The following is an 18935-nucleotide window of genomic DNA, read 5'->3' on the forward strand; positions in this document are numbered from 1 at the left end:
TAGAAAAAAATAGCTTGTCCAGCCAAATATGTTGGCTGGGCATTTCAGATCCTTTGGAAAATGCTTTTCCAACTCAGATGCTGAAAAATCTGCATTTGACCTATTTGCAACTACTTAGTCACATTTGGAAGTGTTATTTTAAAATAAAATACTGTTCAAACCATTTGAACACTGTTTTGTAACTGTCATGTACGTCCAATGGGACTAACCGTGGGGAGCAGGAGAGCGGAAAAAGACCCATATGCGTAGTGGCGAGACGGGAAAAAGGCCCGGGCTCATTAGTGCAAAGAGTTCAGGAATGCCGTATAGAAACCTATGCCTTCAGGGAGCAGACGTGGGGCGCACTGGTGCTAGGCGGGTCTCAGGACATCCGAACGTCAATGCTGAGCGAGGACAGAGTGCAAGACCCGGAAATATATAGCCCAAGGGAAAGAGAGGGACAGGAAGGACAGCAGACTGGAAACTAGGGACAGGACAGAGAAGGAGCGCCCTCTGGCTGCAGAGGGCATGACAGTACCCCCCCCTTCATGGGCGGCTCCTGACGCCCATACAAATAAATGAGCTGCCCAGCACTGGGGGGAGGAAAAACCTCATTTAACTGAAAGGAAACCTCCGGGAGTCCACGGCTGAGAGCTACCCCCTCCTCGGGGGTATAAACCTTTATTGGGTGGAGGAAGGGGGGGTCGAGTAGAGCTCCGGAGACTTAAAACAAAGAAGTACACAAGCACAAACACAACAGACAAAAATCTGGGAAAGACCAGGGAGACAAAAAACAATAAAACAAAAAAAGTACACAAGCACAAACACAACAGACAAAAACCTGGGAAAGACCAGGGAGACAAACCACACAAAACAAATAGGAACCATAGTTTCAACACACAGGGAGCAGGGGGGACCAAAAAGGAGGGGAAACCAGGAAGAAAAAAAAATCAAAACAAAAGGCAAAAAAAACACACAAAAACCCCGGGGAAAAATACCGCAGACTGGGCAAATGGCACGTTCACATTCTAACGCTGATATCGGAGTGGACAACCTGAGGAAAGCCAGACCGAAGTCCGCTCACAGACACAGATGCCCAGAGTGATTTCCAGCGAAAGGCATGGAGGAACGGCAGAAAGCTTACCATTCTATCACTGATATCGGAGAGAGCAAGACCAGGAAGAGCCAGGCACGAGAACCCGCTCCAGACACAGAAGCTCGGAGTGATATCCAGTAATAAGAATAGGCAAGCCAGCTCAACATTCAATCACTGATACCGGAGTGATCTACCCGAGGAAAGCCAGGTGCAGGACCCGCTCACAGGCACGGAAGATCGGAGTGATATCCAGTGATTAGAATAGATGAACTGAAAAAAAAAAACAGCCCAGAGAACAAGAAAAAAAAAACTGCGGCAAGACAAAAAGCGCCGCTCGCGGGGTCAGTAGGCGGCTCAGCATTCTGTCACGGACATCCAAAGGGACTAACCGTGGGGAGCAGGAGAGCGGAAAAAGACCCATATGCGTAGCGGCGAGACGGGAAAAAGGCCCGGGCTCATTAGTGCAAAGAGTTCAGGAATGTCGTATAGAAACCTATGCCCTCAGGGAGCAGACGTGGGGCGCCCTGGTACTAGGCGGGTCTCAGGACATCTGAACATCAATGCTGAGCGAGGGCAGAGTGCAAGACCCGGAAATATATAGCCCAAGGGAAAGAGAGGGACAGGAAGGACAGCAGACTGGAAACTAGGGACAGGACAGAGAAGGAGCGCCCTCTGGCTGCAGAGGGCGTGACAGTAACAAAGTATTTGATTGCGTTTTTTAATTTGCATACCCTTTGATTGCTTAACACTACAAAGACTGTTTCCATTTCAAACTCTTTTTCTTGTAATGAACATTAACAGTTGTCATAGAAGACAGGTTTCAGAGCAAACTTTATGTAAACACAATCAATTTAACCAGAACCTGAAGAGGAGAATCATGTTCCAATAATTTGATGAAATAAAGTACTTCAGTAGTTCATTGCACCAAATACTGTACCAAAAACATATTTTAATAAAAATATAGGCACAAATACAGGTGGAGTGGTGGCTCTGTGGCTAAGGATCTGTGCCTGTAATTGGAAGGTTGCTGGTTCAAATCCTGTGGTTGGCAGAGGAATCCTACTCCATTGGGCCCCTAAGCAAGGTCCCTAACCCAGGGGTGCTGTACAATGGCAGACCCTGTGCTTTGACCCCAAGCTTTTCTCTCTGTCTGTGTCTCCATGGAGAAAAGCTGGGGTATGCGCAAAGATGAATTCCTAATGCAAGAAATTGTATAGGGCTAATAAAGAAACATTAAAAAAGAACATTACATTAAACATTAAACTAGCTGGACACACTGCAATCACCACAAAACATTTAAAGTTATGCACCTAATCGCACTTTATTAGTAATAATACCAGTTTTGCTGTGTTTAGCAAGATTTTGTGATCATTGCTTGAAAATGATCTGCTCCAGATAATTCAAAAGCATTTAATCAATTATATTTCTAGTATGTTCACATGAATGAATTAAAACTCTAAAGTATTATTTAATAAGTTTAACTTACTCTGAAGTATCTTTGTAACATTTAGTATTATTTTTCAGATTTTGTAGCATTGAACCAACAAAGACAATGAATTGTAATTAAAAAACACAGCACTGGATGAAAGTCACATTTTAATAGAGCACACATAATGTTTGTTAAATAAAAAAGGGTATTTCCTTTGGACCTCTGCAGTTTTCACTCATATGAATGTATTTTCGTAAAAAGAATATTTCTTCAATGAGAGACATTTGCTGGCAGAGAGAGTTGGGGCTCTGCACTCCAGGCATAACTGGCTTCAAGCCTATTTCACTCAGTGTGCCCCTCCTTTCCAAATGAATGAGTCTGTCTGTATTGCTGAGGAGCTGTCTGCAGTGCTGGACATCAAAGCCCTTGGATATTGACTTTACATATTCAGCTCAATGACCCTCTTCAGTGCAGTGTTGGTGACAAGTGTGATAGTGCTTTGCCTTCACTGAACTAAAAGTCAAAGGTCACATGTCACAAGAAAAACGACCCTCATTTTGACACTGGTTTGGAGAATGAGAAAAAACTGAAAGGAATTCCAAATAGGAATGTAAGGAACCTTTATTCTATCACAACCACAGGCAAGGGACCCTAAGTTATATTTTAAAACTGGAACTATAAGAAAATTAAACTAGACACTTTAATGGCTTAGACTCAGGAAGCGCAGAGGAAATGATACAATTTGCATCTCATTTGTGATGTAAAATATATGTTGAGAAATCCAGTGGTTGTGTATTTTTAAACTGGGTGATTCACGGGCTGTAATCAAAGCTCTGTCATGTTTTCCTGTTTTTTTCTGGTTTGAATCACCATCATTCTGGATGCCCACACTCATCAAAGAATAACACTAAATCAAGCTTCATAAGATGCTGAAAAGATAAAGGAAACACACTAGAACCTGGCTGCCTGTCTTTCAGCCTCAAAACATTAATACAGACATGAGCAAAAAGCACTAGTCAAGAAGACACCATGGCATCAGCTTCAACAACATGGCCGTGTAGTTTGTTTTCTATTCCTACAGTCCTTTGCAGAAAGAATCACCTCCTCTTCTTGGCTTTAAATGCACTTCCATGTACTTTACACGTGTGCCATCTGGTTGGTGTTTCACTACAGATTCTGAAGAGATCTGCTGGGTTGACTTTGAGGATTGTAAATACTTGTATCAGGTCTCCTCACAGTTTTCTCTGTTCATGACTGAACTGAACTGAAAAGGTTCAGTTCCATTAGCCTATCAGTAGGACATTCCCTTAAGTTCAAGGATATATTTAGTTGTTCTTATCTAGACTGGTTCCAGAGCAGCAAAGCCTTTTCTGTTATGCGATGAGTAAAATGTTGTCTACACAATATTCTTAATGAGGTCTTACTAGTCCAGAATGCAATTCTGACACAGAATTTTCATAATTGATTTGACTTTTACATTTTTAACTATAAATCCTAGAATTTTGTTTGCTTTCTTAATTGCTTCCCCACATTTTCTGGAAGATGTAAATAACATGTCAAAATAAACAGCTAAGTCTTTTATATAAGCAGCCTGTTACAACTCAGCATTTGCCATTTTGCATTTGTGGTTAAAACAATTTGGGATCATAAACACAAGCCAACAGCAACATTTCAGTCTGTGCCCCTCTGTGTGTATATAACATAATAACTCCAAATTCCAAAAAAGAAATGCTAAAAATATTGCTTTGCATTAAATATTTGCATCATTGGTTTTTCAATGGGAAGCTGATATTAAGAACCACCTAAAAATGTGTTTCCAGCTGGCTTTTATACTGTGAGAATATTACCCGATCATTTATGATAAGACCGGTTTCCATTCTCTAGTGCAGTTATCTGTGTGTTAAATACTTGGTGAATGAATTAATGGCTGAAATGTGAATGCTGGCTTTGTCAATTGTAAAACTGCTGCTTTGTTCCAAAACAGTGACATAAAAAAGAACAGTTATACTACAGTACCTCAAGTGTGAGCTTTTGCCCTTTGAGTGCTCAAGTGAGTTGGCTCTGTGTGAGCTTTTAATCACTTGCCCCTGGTTTGAGTACTTGAGAGTTCTAGAGCCCAAGTTGTGCCTTTCTGTTGAACAGGGAAAATTTGATTTCCCAACAGTGTGAACTTAGTAAAACAGTTTAAATTCTCATTTTACAAAGATAAAAATCAAAAAGTGATGCTGTATATGAGTGCCGGAGCTAAATACTAGAGTATGGAATGTGCTCAGATTACAGATCAATGAACCTCCTTCACTGAACTTCATATATGCACGCTTCTGTAACCTCTGTAACCTCTCTGCCAATACACAGGAGATTGCTGACAAAAAAAAGGTTTCATTATTGAGTTTTGATGCAGACCATGAGTGTTGAAGGAGGACATTATTTCTCTCAAAGGAACAAGTAATAGGTTTATTCCATGCTGAAAAAAGAAGAAAGAGAACACAACGTTTCGGCCGTGGAGCCTTCTCCACGGCCGAAACGTTGTGTTCTCTTTCTTCTTTTTTTCAGCATGGAATAAACCTATTACTTGTTCTTTTGCAGCTTACGCATGTTGACGCAGCTACCCATCTGAATTTCTCTCATACCGAAACAAAAATAAAAAAAGTATTCAATTTTTTTTTTAATGTGTAGCGGCGAGGCTTAATAATAAGGCAGAATTAAGTGTTTCTGAGCTTTCCCAAATTAGGCCTCATTTCTCTGTTCATCTCTGTGGTGCAGCCACAGAGAAACCATTCATGCAAGGTGATTTAAGGTCCAAGGACAGCTCCCAAAGGGGGATGCACTTAGCTAAGCCTGGCTATCATGATCAATGGTCATCCATTGGTGCCTATCTGTCTAGGGAGTGCGAGTTGGACATCTGGATTGCATTCCTAATTGTCAGGACTAAGTGACTCATATCTCACCTTGATCAACCAATCAGGGACCGGTAGGGCCGAGTAACCCACGTGGGACTCTGATGCCCATGGAACTTTCAGCCAATCAATGAGCTGAAGTTCCTCCAGGTAAAAACAGGCAACACAGAGAGCCTGAGAGATTCAGATTCAGGAAGGGAAGATTCAGATTCAACAAGATTCAGACAAGATTCAGAAGGAATTCAAAGGAGAATCCCAAGGGCAGGACATTCTCGCAGCTCGCCTCCTGACCATCCTGAGACTCAGCCCGGACAACCACGGAACGGCCAGTGTGTCCGAGTGCCAGAACTTTCCTTTGTTCTAAGAGTCTAAAGTGGAGGTTGCCAGAGAGTAACCAGCAGCAGGCCTCGTGAACAGGTCGGAACTGTGGACAGCTGAATCACTATTCAGAACTAGCTCTTCATCATAAACGAACTGGTCCTCTTCCTGACTTGCTGGGACCCACAGTCATCTTTTCTCCTGTGCACAAACTTTGCTAGTTAAAGCCAACAGTGAGCATCAGCAGCGCACCGTCGCAAGCCGCACAGCACAGCCTGGCACCGAGCCAGAGAGCGCGGATTGGACAGCAACAGCCTGCAACTGTTTCTTTGTGCCCGCAGGAGATCTGAATCCCCAAAGATTGGATGAGTATTCAACTTCAATGCATTACAGCTCGAGAATTCAATTGTTATCCCAACCAGTTGATATCAATTTAATTCCTAAGAGTTATGTACTTGTTTGAGTATCTAATGTAGAAGTTGTAACCAAGTTCACTTTACGAAACGGTCTTAATGAATGATATACTGAACGTATGTCCTCTTGATGTGTAACACTTTGTAACTGATTGAATATATATCTTTTGTATTCTGATAACCCTCTCGATAAGATCTGTTAGGTTTATATGCATATTCTATGTATTAATAAATGTATCCTCGTGTATTAGTACCTGTGTGTGCGCGTTGTTTGAGTTATGTCGCATGGTTGGATTCTAAAGCCATCAAAAGAATCAACTTTGTGATTTACTGCTACAATTAATAATTGTCTCAGTAAATGCCCAAACCCTACAGAACTGGTGCCTTCAGAGAGCCACTATGATTACATATTTGGCGTCCCTGAACCGGCTATGAATCACTACACATATTTGGCGTCCCTGGCACGGGCGTGGCAAGACTGAAATGAGTCAACCAAGCGGAATAATTCAATATAAAACGCCGCGGGTTTCATACACGACAATACAGTGTGCTGAAAGCCGAAAGAAAAAGTTCCCCTTGCTCTTTAAGCAGTGCTTGATTGTTTTGTGATCTTTTGCGATCTACCGGGTTGATTGCATACTTGATCTTGTGGTTTTCTGTGGTAAAACTGTGATTTCGTACTTAAAAGTAATACTCTTTAAGTTTAACGATGGTTGCTAAAAGGTCTGAATTCGAGTCGCTATTAAGCACTCTCTCTAGCAGCGACAGGTCTGACCACGATCTCTTCCATATCTCCGTCAGCGGAGAAGCTAGGAGAATAAATCTCCATTCTCTGAGAGAGCTAGCGAAGGACATAGAGAGATTTGACCCCGCAGTGTCAGAGAATAATATCGAGAGTTATATTCAAGACCTCAGGTATTACCTGCAGTACCTGCCAAACGCCACAGAACAGGAGAAAGTGTTTCTGGTTAGAAAAACTACCAGCAGAGCTGTACATGAGTGGATGGCTAGGCAGATGAAAGAAGTCTGTAATGATTTTGAGCAGCTTTGTCAAGCACTTATCGAAGAATACAGTGCGTTTATTGACCCGACTGCTGCGATAGCCGCCGCTCTTAACATTAAGCACGAGAGAGCAGAGTCCCCTCGCGAATATTACGAGAGACTTAGACGAACTTATTTTGCAGGGCGAAATGATGAGGGTTGCGAAGAGAACACACATTTCAAGGGTTTATTCATTGCGAATCTCCACCCATCAGTCAGAAAGATGATCTTGATGCATATAGATGCACAGACCATGAAAATGACTGATATTAAGAGATTCGTGCAGAAAGCCTGGGAGTATGATGTCCAAAGTCGCTCTGAGCAAAAAGTTGCTAAAGCGACTGCGTTCGCCGTCAGAGCCAGCAGGCTTAATTCCCCCCTGCTCGAAGGAGCACAGGCTCCTGAGCTGGCTAAGCCCCGTTCCAAAGCACTCACACAGGACCGCACCCAGCGTCCTAAGTGCCATGAGAACACCGGGGGAGGGAAAGGGCTAGATAAAGCTGAACAAAAGCATTCAGTAGCCGCCCGCCTGGCCAGGCTTGAACAAGCTTTATTAGGACAGGGACAACCGTTCCCCAAGGCTGCCGGAAGCGTGAATGAGCTGATACTCTCCACTGGAGGAGGCGGAGACCCGCCCCCTCTCCCTCCCTCAGTCTATCTGATTGAGCGGAAGGGTTCCTGCCTGGATGAGGTCAGCCACTCCCAAGTGAGTGCTGACTCCACCCCTGAAGTCACAGAGCAGGCAGTAAAACGCAGAGGAAAAGCAAGAAGCTTTTACCTCAAGGCTGCCATGGGAGATGTCTTACCCAGTGAGACACTGATTGACACTGAGGTTGAGAGGTGTTTGATGTCACACGGCAAGCTCAAACGGGTAGAAAAAGAAAAGGGCATGCGATTCAGAGAGGAACCTTTGGTGGATCACCAGAAAGGCAAAGTGTGGAAACAGGTCAAGGCTCCTAAGCCTTCTGTACAGAAGGAAAGGGGGGCCAAGAGGCAGACTGTGCTCACACAGTGCCCACCGAACACAGAAGCCTATGTGGAGATTCCTTCTGTTCCCTCTGGACAAGAAATAAAAATATTTCCTTGTTCCCCAGATATACAGGGAAGTCCTGTCCCGGCTGAGGTCCCAACAGCCTCCCTGCCACAGGAGCGCTGCTCCGAGCAGCCGCCTGATCCACCAGGTAAAGCACACACCTTTTACATCCCTAAAGAGGAGCAGATCTCCCCACCTGGCGATGAAAAGGAGCTTTCCCTGTACACCCTGGCACCCAAGAGGGGTCAGGAACACCACCCTGCAGTGGTGGAAGGGATCCAGATGGCAGGAGAGCAGGTTGGTGATGTAGCCCTCACCCTTAGCCCTGAGAGGTCCTCTATTAGTGAGGATCTGCTTGAGCAGCTGTCACAGGGCCACCGCCAGGTGCCCCTAGTGCAACATTCACAGGTTAGACAGGAGGTCCAGCTGGACGCTGAGACTACTGCGCTGTGGACACACCTGATCCCAGATGCCGATTCCCTCTGCTTTGACCCAGGGAACCTGCAGTCAGGTAACATTATTTCTCACAACTACCAGGTAGTGAGTGAGACTGACCTGATTGTTCCTGCCTCAACGGCAGGGTTGCCAACACACCCAGTCCCCCAGAAGGGACAGGGAATGAAAGCCGAGACGGTTTTCTTACAGCCACCAGCTCAGTCTGTCAGTCTGAGTCTGACCAACAGTGGTTCACCCAGACTGGAGCTGGATGGTCAAGCCACCCGCCTGCCAGTGCAGGACATCGCAAAGAGGGGTGTCAGAACCCCAGCCTGCACTGACATGGGCCTGGTGAGTGATAGTAAGTTCAAAGACAGTGAACTAGCTATCCCAGTGCTGGGGCAGCTCCCTGAACCCCTAGCGAGGGAAGGGGGGAGCGAGCAGGTGTCCTACACCTACCCCCAGCGAACGATTGTAAACATGCCGATAGAGGGATTCCTCAATCAGGAAGTGTGCAGGGTGGAACTGAACAGTGAGAACGGGGTAACAATCCCAGATCACTCAGGTGCTCCAGATGACCACTCAGCCGAGGGTCAGGCATGCTCCACCGCTGCACCGCCCCCTGCAGGGTTCCTAGAGCACTGGCATGAACAAATCGAAAAAGCAGATGCCCTGGAAACGGAGGAGCAGCATCAGCCGCTGCGTCAGATCTCCCCAGATTCCCAGGATGTTGGTGCCCAAGATGCCACATGGCATACTGAGAAAGACACCATGTACACGCTGCGCCAGCTTAGAAAGGCAACAGTCACTCAGAAGGAGATGACTGGGATCAGCCACCCGAAAAGACTTTTGGGAGGACTGATTGCTGCCACCACTGTTGTGCATTTGCTATTTCTGGTAGGTTTGTGTGCTACTGGCACTACCACCCTGACTGCCCCAAGAAGGCAGGTGTCAGAGATGCCAGAGGGTAGTGACAGACTGTATCAACAGCAGCAAAAGTTGGAAAGCTTAGGGAAAACCCTACAGGCAACTTCCTATGCAACAGGGTTAAACCTTATTCCCCAAACAGTGGACATGATTGCCGGTGTTATACAGTGGGTTTATGCTTGTGTGCAACAGGCCAGAATGTTGACACAAGACCTGTTAAGGGAGTTTAGTGCCACTGTAGCCAGTCTAACCACGGCACAAATCCCAACCCACTTGATTCCACTCTTCTCAGTAGAGGAGTGTGTGACATTAACCCCATCGCTCATAGCTCACCCAGAAGGCAATCCAAGATTGAATTCGGTTCCAAATCTTGAGATGGGTATGGCTACCAAAGCTATCCATTGGCTGTGTCTAAACGATTCACCAATGAAGGGTGTAAAGCTACTAACGAGCAGAGGAAGGTTAATGAACCCCATGAAGAGCAGGTGGGAAGTAAATGGCTGGTCAGCACACCACATTTAACTGACACTATGACTTGTGACGGGCATGATACAGCTACCACAATGCAGCTACCTAATCAAACAGTTTTCCTGTAAGTTCCCGAGGAGGCCATAGTACAGCATGGTAACTTAACACTGTACGGTCTGGAACCAGACGATATAAGACCAAACTTGAGGTCTTGGATGCCTTCAGGTGCCACACTATTGAATTGGATAGAAATCCAAGAAACAGTAAGCCCTGAAGAGGTACAGGTAGTTAGTTTGCTTTAATGGAACAAACCTCCAAACCACCCTAGCAGATACCCAACACAGGTGTTGTGGTTTATCGGGGGGCTGGGAACAGGAACTGGTGTTATTGTAACACTGCTGCCGGGTAGCTGGATCATGACTGACAGTGTACTCTGAATGATGTACTCTCACATCAAGATGTACTCTGTGTAGCATGAATGAGTCAAAGGTAGCATGTCAAAAGAAAGGAAGTGACTTCTCCCCAAATATCTACCACAGAGGTATCAGATATTGACAGTGAACTTCCTGATGTGTAATTCCTAGACTTAGATAATGTCTCCTACCGTGTTTATACATACTCCAGATGTTATTCATCCAGTTTGTATCCAATGCTGGTTCCGGTATGAATTCTCGAGGAGTAATGTAGACATTTAAGATTAATGTTCTAATGGCAAGGGACATCACTTAACTCTGTTTTGTTTTGAAGGCAACAACGCCTCAGGACCTCGTGACCTTCAAAAAGGGGGGATATGTAGCGGCGAGGCTTAATAATAAGGCAGAATTAAGTGTTTCTGAGCTTTCCCAAATTAGGCCTCATTTCTCTGTTCATCTCTGTGGTGCAGCCACAGAGAAACCATTCATGCAAGGTGATTTAAGGTCCAAGGACAGCTCCCAAAGGGGGATGCACTTAGCTAAGCCTGGCTATCATGATCAATGGTCATCCATTGGTGCCTATCTGTCTAGGGAGTGCGAGTTGGACATCTGGATTGCATTCCTAATTGTCAGGACTAAGTGACTCATATCTCACCTTGATCAACCAATCAGGGACCGGTAGGGCCGAGTAACCCACGTGGGACTCTGATGCCCATGGAACTTTCAGCCAATCAATGAGCTGAAGTTCCTCCAGGTAAAAACAGGCAACACAGAGAGCCTGAGAGATTCAGATTCAGGAAGGGAAGATTCAGATTCAACAAGATTCAGACAAGATTCAGAAGGAATTCAAAGGAGAATCCCAAGGGCAGGACATTCTCGCAGCTCGCCTCCTGACCATCCTGAGACTCAGCCCGGACAACCACGGAACGGCCAGTGTGTCCGAGTGCCAGAACTTTCCTTTGTTCTAAGAGTCTAAAGTGGAGGTTGCCAGAGAGTAACCAGCAGCAGGCCTCGTGAACAGGTCGGAACTGTGGACAGCTGAATCACTATTCAGAACTAGCTCTTCATCATAAACGAACTGGTCCTCTTCCTGACTTGCTGGGACCCACAGTCATCTTTTCTCCTGTGCACAAACTTTGCTAGTTAAAGCCAACAGTGAGCATCAGCAGCGCACCGTCGCAAGCCGCACAGCACAGCCTGGCACCGAGCCAGAGAGCGCGGATTGGACAGCAACAGCCTGCAACTGTTTCTTTGTGCCCGCAGGAGATCTGAATCCCCAAAGATTGGATGAGTATTCAACTTCAATGCATTACAGCTCGAGAATTCAATTGTTATCCCAACCAGTTGATATCAATTTAATTCCTAAGAGTTATGTACTTGTTTGAGTATCTAATGTAGAAGTTGTAACCAAGTTCACTTTACGAAACGGTCTTAATGAATGATATACTGAACGTATGTCCTCTTGATGTGTAACACTTTGTAACTGATTGAATATATATCTTTTGTATTCTGATAACCCTCTCGATAAGATCTGTTAGGTTTATATGCATATTCTATGTATTAATAAATGTATCCTCGTGTATTAGTACCTGTGTGTGCGCGTTGTTTGAGTTATGTCGCATGGTTGGATTCTAAAGCCATCAAAAGAATCAACTTTGTGATTTACTGCTACAATTAATAATTGTCTCAGTAAATGCCCAAACCCTACAGAACTGGTGCCTTCAGAGAGCCACTATGATTACATATTTGGCGTCCCTGAACCGGCTATGAATCACTACAAATGGAAACACTATGGAGTGTGCTCTTGGACCTTATGGATTCTCTAATTTAACTCATTAGCTCTCGAAGTGTACCAGACTATACACTCTCATATCTTTACTACTGGGGCAGTCACTGTGCTGCCAGATCCCCAGTGTCGACTTGTGAAAACCACTAACCAGACCATTAGCACTCAATCTATCACCTGATGGTCTGTTGTACTTCAGAACACACAGGACTGACCTCTCTGGGGATCAGGTCAGTAATGGTTACCCAGCTTTCCTGATGCCTGGTAGTTTTGATTCCAGTTGACAGGCTAGAATTTATTAATAAATACAAATGGTGATAATAGTTCTAGACAAGTAGCAGGGTCCTTAGGATCACTGAAAGTGCTCAACTTCATACTGCCAATCTGTAAAGCAAAGGACTATAAAGCAATAAAGGAATTTTCTTATTTACAGAACTCAGTACAGGTATATACAGATACACACATTTATATTACTATATAAGATAAGATATGATTTATTGTCCTCTGAGGGATTTTCTTTTTGTGGACACACAGCACTTCTGTACATTTACTGTAAATATAATGCACACACACCCCAAATAAAAATATTGCACATCACTCTATTGCACATGTATAACACATAACATATAACATTTATAAATGGTATTCAGAGTTTAGGATGTGGGAAGTATCTGATATGATTTTTCCTGCCTGTTTGATTATGGCCTTTTCAAAGATTGTCAGCAGGGAGGGGTGCTGTTACACTCCCATGACCTTCAAAGCTTTTTGGAAGAGACGGGTAATTTGCGATCTTAATTGAACTGATAAATTACCAAACCACACTGTTATACTATATCTGATAATGCTCTCGATTACAATATGGTAAAAAAGTAATATTATTTCCTGTCAAACCCCAAACACTCTTAGCCTTCACAAGAAATATAAGCGCTTTTGAACTTTGGAGCAAACACTCTCAACATGATAATGTAATAATGATGATAATGTTGCTTTATTAGCCCTATACAATTTCTTGCATTAGGAATTCATCTTTTCACATACCCCAGCTTGCTCTCCATGAGACACAGACAGGGAGAGAGCCTGGGGTCAGAGCACAGGGCCTGCCATTGGACAGCAACCCTAGAGCAGTTGGGGTTAAGGGCCTTGCTCAGGCGCCCAACAGAGAAGGATTCCTCTGCTGGCTGCAGGATTTGAACCAGCAACCTTCCAGTCACAGGCGCAGATCCTTAGCCACAGAGCCACCACTCCACCCGGTGAGTAGTCCTGCCCAGGTTACTGTCTTTGTGTACTCCTAAAAACTTATATGAATCAACCTGGGTGGCATGTTCGTTGTGGATTACTACTATTTTGTTTTATGACCATTCAAAATTAGGTTATTTTTGTTGCACCATTGCACAAACCTTTGGATTTCTGACATGTATATAGATGAACTACTTCCTCTGTGCATTAAGCCAAGAACAGCTGTATCATCTGAGAATTTGAAAATGAAGTTGCTTTGACTATGAAGAAAGATATCCTGTAAGATGTGAAGAAGGGGTTAACGTATTCCTTTCTGCACAAGGACTGGACGTCTTGTGACACATGACATTCCAGGCTTAGAGTTATGGCAGGAAAAGGGGATAACTGAGAAGGATTCCAGATGCCAGCTAGAACCCATGCCCCCCAAGGAAGGAAACCTAAAACTGACCATTAAGAATGGTCAAGGTCTGGGAACTGTCTGGACACTGTGACTTCGGTATTATTGTTCCTTGCATGCAATAAAACTCATCTGTTTAAATCATTTTGGGATCCAGAACTTATTTGTCTGTTACAACAACTACAACTCGTACAATCATTCGTATAAAATGTGAACAGAACTGGAGAGCTCACACAGCCCTGAGGGGCACCTATGCTAATGCCATTAGCATAGGTGCCCCTCAGGGCTGTGTGAGCTCTCCAGTTCTGTTCACATAATGGATCATGACTCAGAAAGAGTTTTATTTACCCTGACATACTGTGTACGATTTGTTAAAAATGAATCAGTTACCATCTTATAATGTTGTGGTTAACAGACATTTGCTTCAACTCACTTATCAATAGATGGGGATGCAGCGTATTAAATGCAGAGTTGAAGTCAACAAACAGCAGCCATACATAGGCATTGGGGTCCTCTAGGTGTTTAAGAACCAGATGCACAGTGCTGTTAATTGCATCATCGGTGTCACGCTGGTGTTTATATGCAAAATGTTATAGATATACATGGGAATTTGCCATCAACTCTTATTCTATCTTTAGTGACCATTCCAAATCCCACTCAAATTAAACTACACAGGGTGAAAATTCAATTCAACTTTAACTTTATTGTCATTAAACTTACACAGGTGCATAGTATAATGAAAAGTGTTTCTCATTAGTCACTCAGGTGCAGTATATAAATAGGACAGAAGATAAGACAATAGACAGTAACACAATAGCAATAACAGTAACATGTAATAACATAACATAAATAACATGTAATCAAGTAATCAAAACTGTGCAAAATTCCGCAAAAGAGAAAATATAACAGGACAAAAACAGTGCAAGGTAATTCTTGGAACAGTGCAAAAATAGTATGGTTAAAAATAGTATGGTTAATTAATATTAAATATTATTACGACCGGTACAGTTTTACTGGGCTATCGAGGGGACAGTACAATTTCGGCTTACATGTGTGTGTAGTGGTGTAGGAGTACAGTCATTGTGGGTACAGGAAGACGTTAGGAGAGATCATGGTGGGAGGGAGTGGGGGCGTCACCAACTTGACAGCTCTGGGGAAGAAGCTATTTTGGAGTCTAGTTGTGTCCGACTAGAGTGACCGGAACCTTCTGCCAGATGGTAGGGGAACAAACAAGTTATGACTAGGGTGAGTGGGGTCAGACATAATTTTGGTGGTATTTTTCAGACTCCTGGTGTCGTATATTTCCTGGATGGATGGTAAGGCACTGCCGATGATGTGTTGGGCAGTTTTGACCACCCACTGTAGTGCCTTACGATCGGATGCGGTGCAGTTGCCGTACCAGACTGTGATGCAGCTGGTCAGTATGCTCTCCACCGTACATCTGTAGAAGTTGGTGAGGATCTGTGGATGTAGGTGTATTTTCTTCAGCCTTCTCAGGAAGTACAGCTGCTGTTGTGCCTTCTTGTTGAGACTGGAGGTGTTCAGTGTCCATGTAATGGACCCAAACAAATATTTGAACATTTTTATGTTTAAAATAATATTTTAATTCATATAATAAAAGTACATGTGTGCTGTGAGGATGTCTGTTTGCATTCAAGTTGTCTGTTTGTGAGGAGTTTCTTAATTTTCCCCCCACACTGACAATAAAAGAAGAACTCTTTTTAAAATCTTTTTCAGCCAACCTGTTTTTTTCCTTCTTGTGATCCTGTTTGCCAATTTACTACCAGCACAGTTCAAAATAGAGCTTTTTCTAAAGTCACACCTACAAGCACAATTTGTAACATAGGAATGAGGAAAGATAAGTTATAATGCAAGTTGACTTGTCTTGCTTGTGAAGTTTTTGCAGTATATTGCACTCCTGTAAATCATGATCTGTGGTCCAAATGTTGACTCTTTCCTTATTTATCACTAGCAAAGCTTTTAATAACTTAATAACTATTTTTATTTTAAATTAAACTTTGACTTTTTCTAAATCCCATTAACACTTCCAGTTCAACACTCAATATATGTTTTCTTTATTTTAAATGTTTTCTGTTTATTTTTTTCCTGGTAACTAATCTCAAGATTCCTTGGGCAGCTACAGCGGCATCTGTCAGGTGAAGTGGTGACTGGCATTTGCTGCTTCTTGATAAAGCAGTTGATTGAGAAAGTTGATCTTCCTCGTTTCCCTGGAGCCCTCCACTAAGGTCACTCTTGTTTTCCATTCCCTCAATAACTATCACACCTTGACATTGCCACCATATGGAAGCAATTTGTTCAAAGCCTTCCCAAAGTAATTACTTTGATATGGTGCTTGTCTGTTACTTTTAAAGGCTGTGGGGTGAATGACAAAGGACCACTTGATCTCCAGAGTGCTACAGACAGAATTGAGGCCCTTGAGTTTGTTAGAAGTAACCTTTTCTTCAAAGCAAGCAGTCAGATACAAACGGTATGTAATGTACATTTTGAACCTTGATTTCTTAAGAACTTAATTCAATATCGGAGCTTCATTAAGATTTCTTTCCAAAAGTTTTACAAGCTGTACCCTGTGAGAAAACCAGCATAGTAATACTTTTACTGCCTGAAGAAAATGGAGAATGCTCAGCACTTAATGTATGATGTACTGTATGAATACAGGTTTGTGTTGCTGTGAAGAAACGCTTATAAATTATTTGCTAACAACAGGAAAAACAACGTAATGACAGGGATTCTTGCTCATAGAACAGCAAGAAAAAAAAAGTCTGCAATAAAAATAGAAGTAAATAATTCAGTGCTTCTGTAAGTTAATAATTAACTGGTTTCAGGATGGGCAAACTACCTAAACACAGCTTGGGAAATGCATGTGTGACTACACTGGCCAGCGAAACATGGCTATTCAGCACCCATTTCTGCAGCCCAGAGAAAGTATTTCTGAGGTGAGGGGGGAGCACATACAAGTGCAAATTAATAACGCCAGAGGAAGAGCAACAAGTTCGGCACATTGCACCCAAAATGCAAAGCTTGTTTCTTGAGAGTCCTTGTGGAAGGGGCAACCCAGCATGAAAGAGCCATTGGGAGCAGCCTGTGTCCATGCAGCTGAACTGCCAAGGATGTCCTCTGTAGTGGAGAGGATTCAGTGCTGTCAGAGTCACCAACAGGAACAGCAATGGAGCAGTTCAGCACAGGCCTGCATTTGGAACAGGAGGGTGGTTCATCTTCATCAGAGGCGACAGTGGTGGACAAGCAGGTGGAGAACATGTCCATCTGCCACAGCAGAGGGGTCTGGATGTTAGAGCTGCCGTTAGAGGGGAATTTTGATGTAATGGGTGCATTTGAGCTCCCCGTACCTTTTCACACCTAATTAAAAAACAAATTTATCCAAATATATTAATGCTTGAGTCCATTTAATTTTTCACAAAGCAAATCGTATATATCTCAGTGCACTTCCCCCAACACTTCTGTTTTACTGATTCTGTCACATTATATAACCAAAAATAGAAACATGAAATGTCATGAGAATGTACTGCACATCTGACTTTGGAAAGAAGGAAGGAAATACTTTGGAAGGAAGAAAAACCATCTAGAAAGTCGTCAAACTCAATTTCTTGCACAATTTCTGACTCAACTGCAATTGAAGATAAGGCACTTAGATGCCTTTGATGCATTGCTGACCTCAGTTCATTCTGTAATCCTTTCCATCTTTGGAAATGTATGTTTCCATTCATAATTTGTAGCTGTTAGGATGAGGACAATTCTAAGAGCAATATACAGAAAATGTTTTTTTTTGTGGCAGCAGCTTGGCAGGAGATTTGCTAGGCTTGTCCTGGCAAAGATTGTGAATAGTATGTTCTCATCAGGGAAGGCTTTTCTAAGAGTCAGTGAATAAATACATTTCTCTGCAGCACCAGGACAGTCCTACCATGTGTGAATGGTGTTCTGAGGGCAGCCCCTGCGGTACATCTCACCCCTAGATTTTGTTCATTTGCTCTTGTGTTGGAGTTAAAATTTCATTATGGAGTTACATTAATGAACTAAATGGTGTAAAGCAGATTGCCAAGTGTGAACAGATACAGACAAATGTAGACAAGTCATTTATAGCTCTTTAACTCAGTGTAAGCGATGTCACCAATTTCTCGTTATTATTTAAAATTCCTCAAGAAGATGTAAGTAGATACTGTCTATTGTGTTAACAAAAATGTCATATGACCAAGTGACCAAGTTTAAGCACTAAGCTGGCCACGGAGAGAAGCTCAGAGCTTTTCCCTTATAGCTTTTCTTTCTTACTTATGTAAAACCCGTCCATAGCTTTAAAGCAAATTGTAACCACAGCCCTCTGTCTTACTATCTGTGAATTTCAGTGTAAACTGTTATCAACACCTACCATTCATGCAACTGAAGGCACTCCAGACAGGAGCTGTGTAAGAAATAAAAGACAAATTTAAGACCTCTTTTATTTTATGTACAACTATAAAATGGGAAAAACACTAAGCTTGAAAATGCTATTAAAAAGACTTACGTGTTTAGGCTGACACTATTTTAATCTTCTAGACACTGTGGGGAAGCAATAAAAAGATTGTTAGGCTATGTAGTTACTGTATACTGTATATTTAGCAGATTTGAAATGTTATTATGTTAAAATTGCACAATACAGCTATAACACCACATTTAGAACATGGGGTCCAGTTTTGGTCGCATGAATAGTCAGAGAAGAACATCTGGGTAAATTTCCTGGCTAAAAGGAATGAACTAATTTGACAGGTGAAAATATTAAAATAATTTTATCTTTGATCTTGGAAGACCACAGGGATCCCTGATTTAAATATTTTAAATATTTTTAAAAAGTGAACCAAAGCAGTCCGAAAGGGAAAACTAAGAAGAATTGTGATTGAAATCAATAAGAAAGGAATTATTTTACACCAAGGGGCTGTTGGAGTGAAGAAAGCTAAACCATATGGATGAAGTGGATAAGGAGATCTACTGAAGAAAGGGCTAATGCGAGTATCAGAGCGATGACATACGAAGGGGCGAACAAGCTAGATGGGCCAAATG

The sequence above is a fragment of the Lepisosteus platostomus genome, chromosome 1 (assembly GCF_059453375.1).
Source record: "Lepisosteus platostomus isolate fLepPlt1 chromosome 1, fLepPlt1.hap1, whole genome shotgun sequence".
NCBI lineage: Eukaryota > Metazoa > Chordata > Actinopteri > Semionotiformes > Lepisosteidae > Lepisosteus > Lepisosteus platostomus.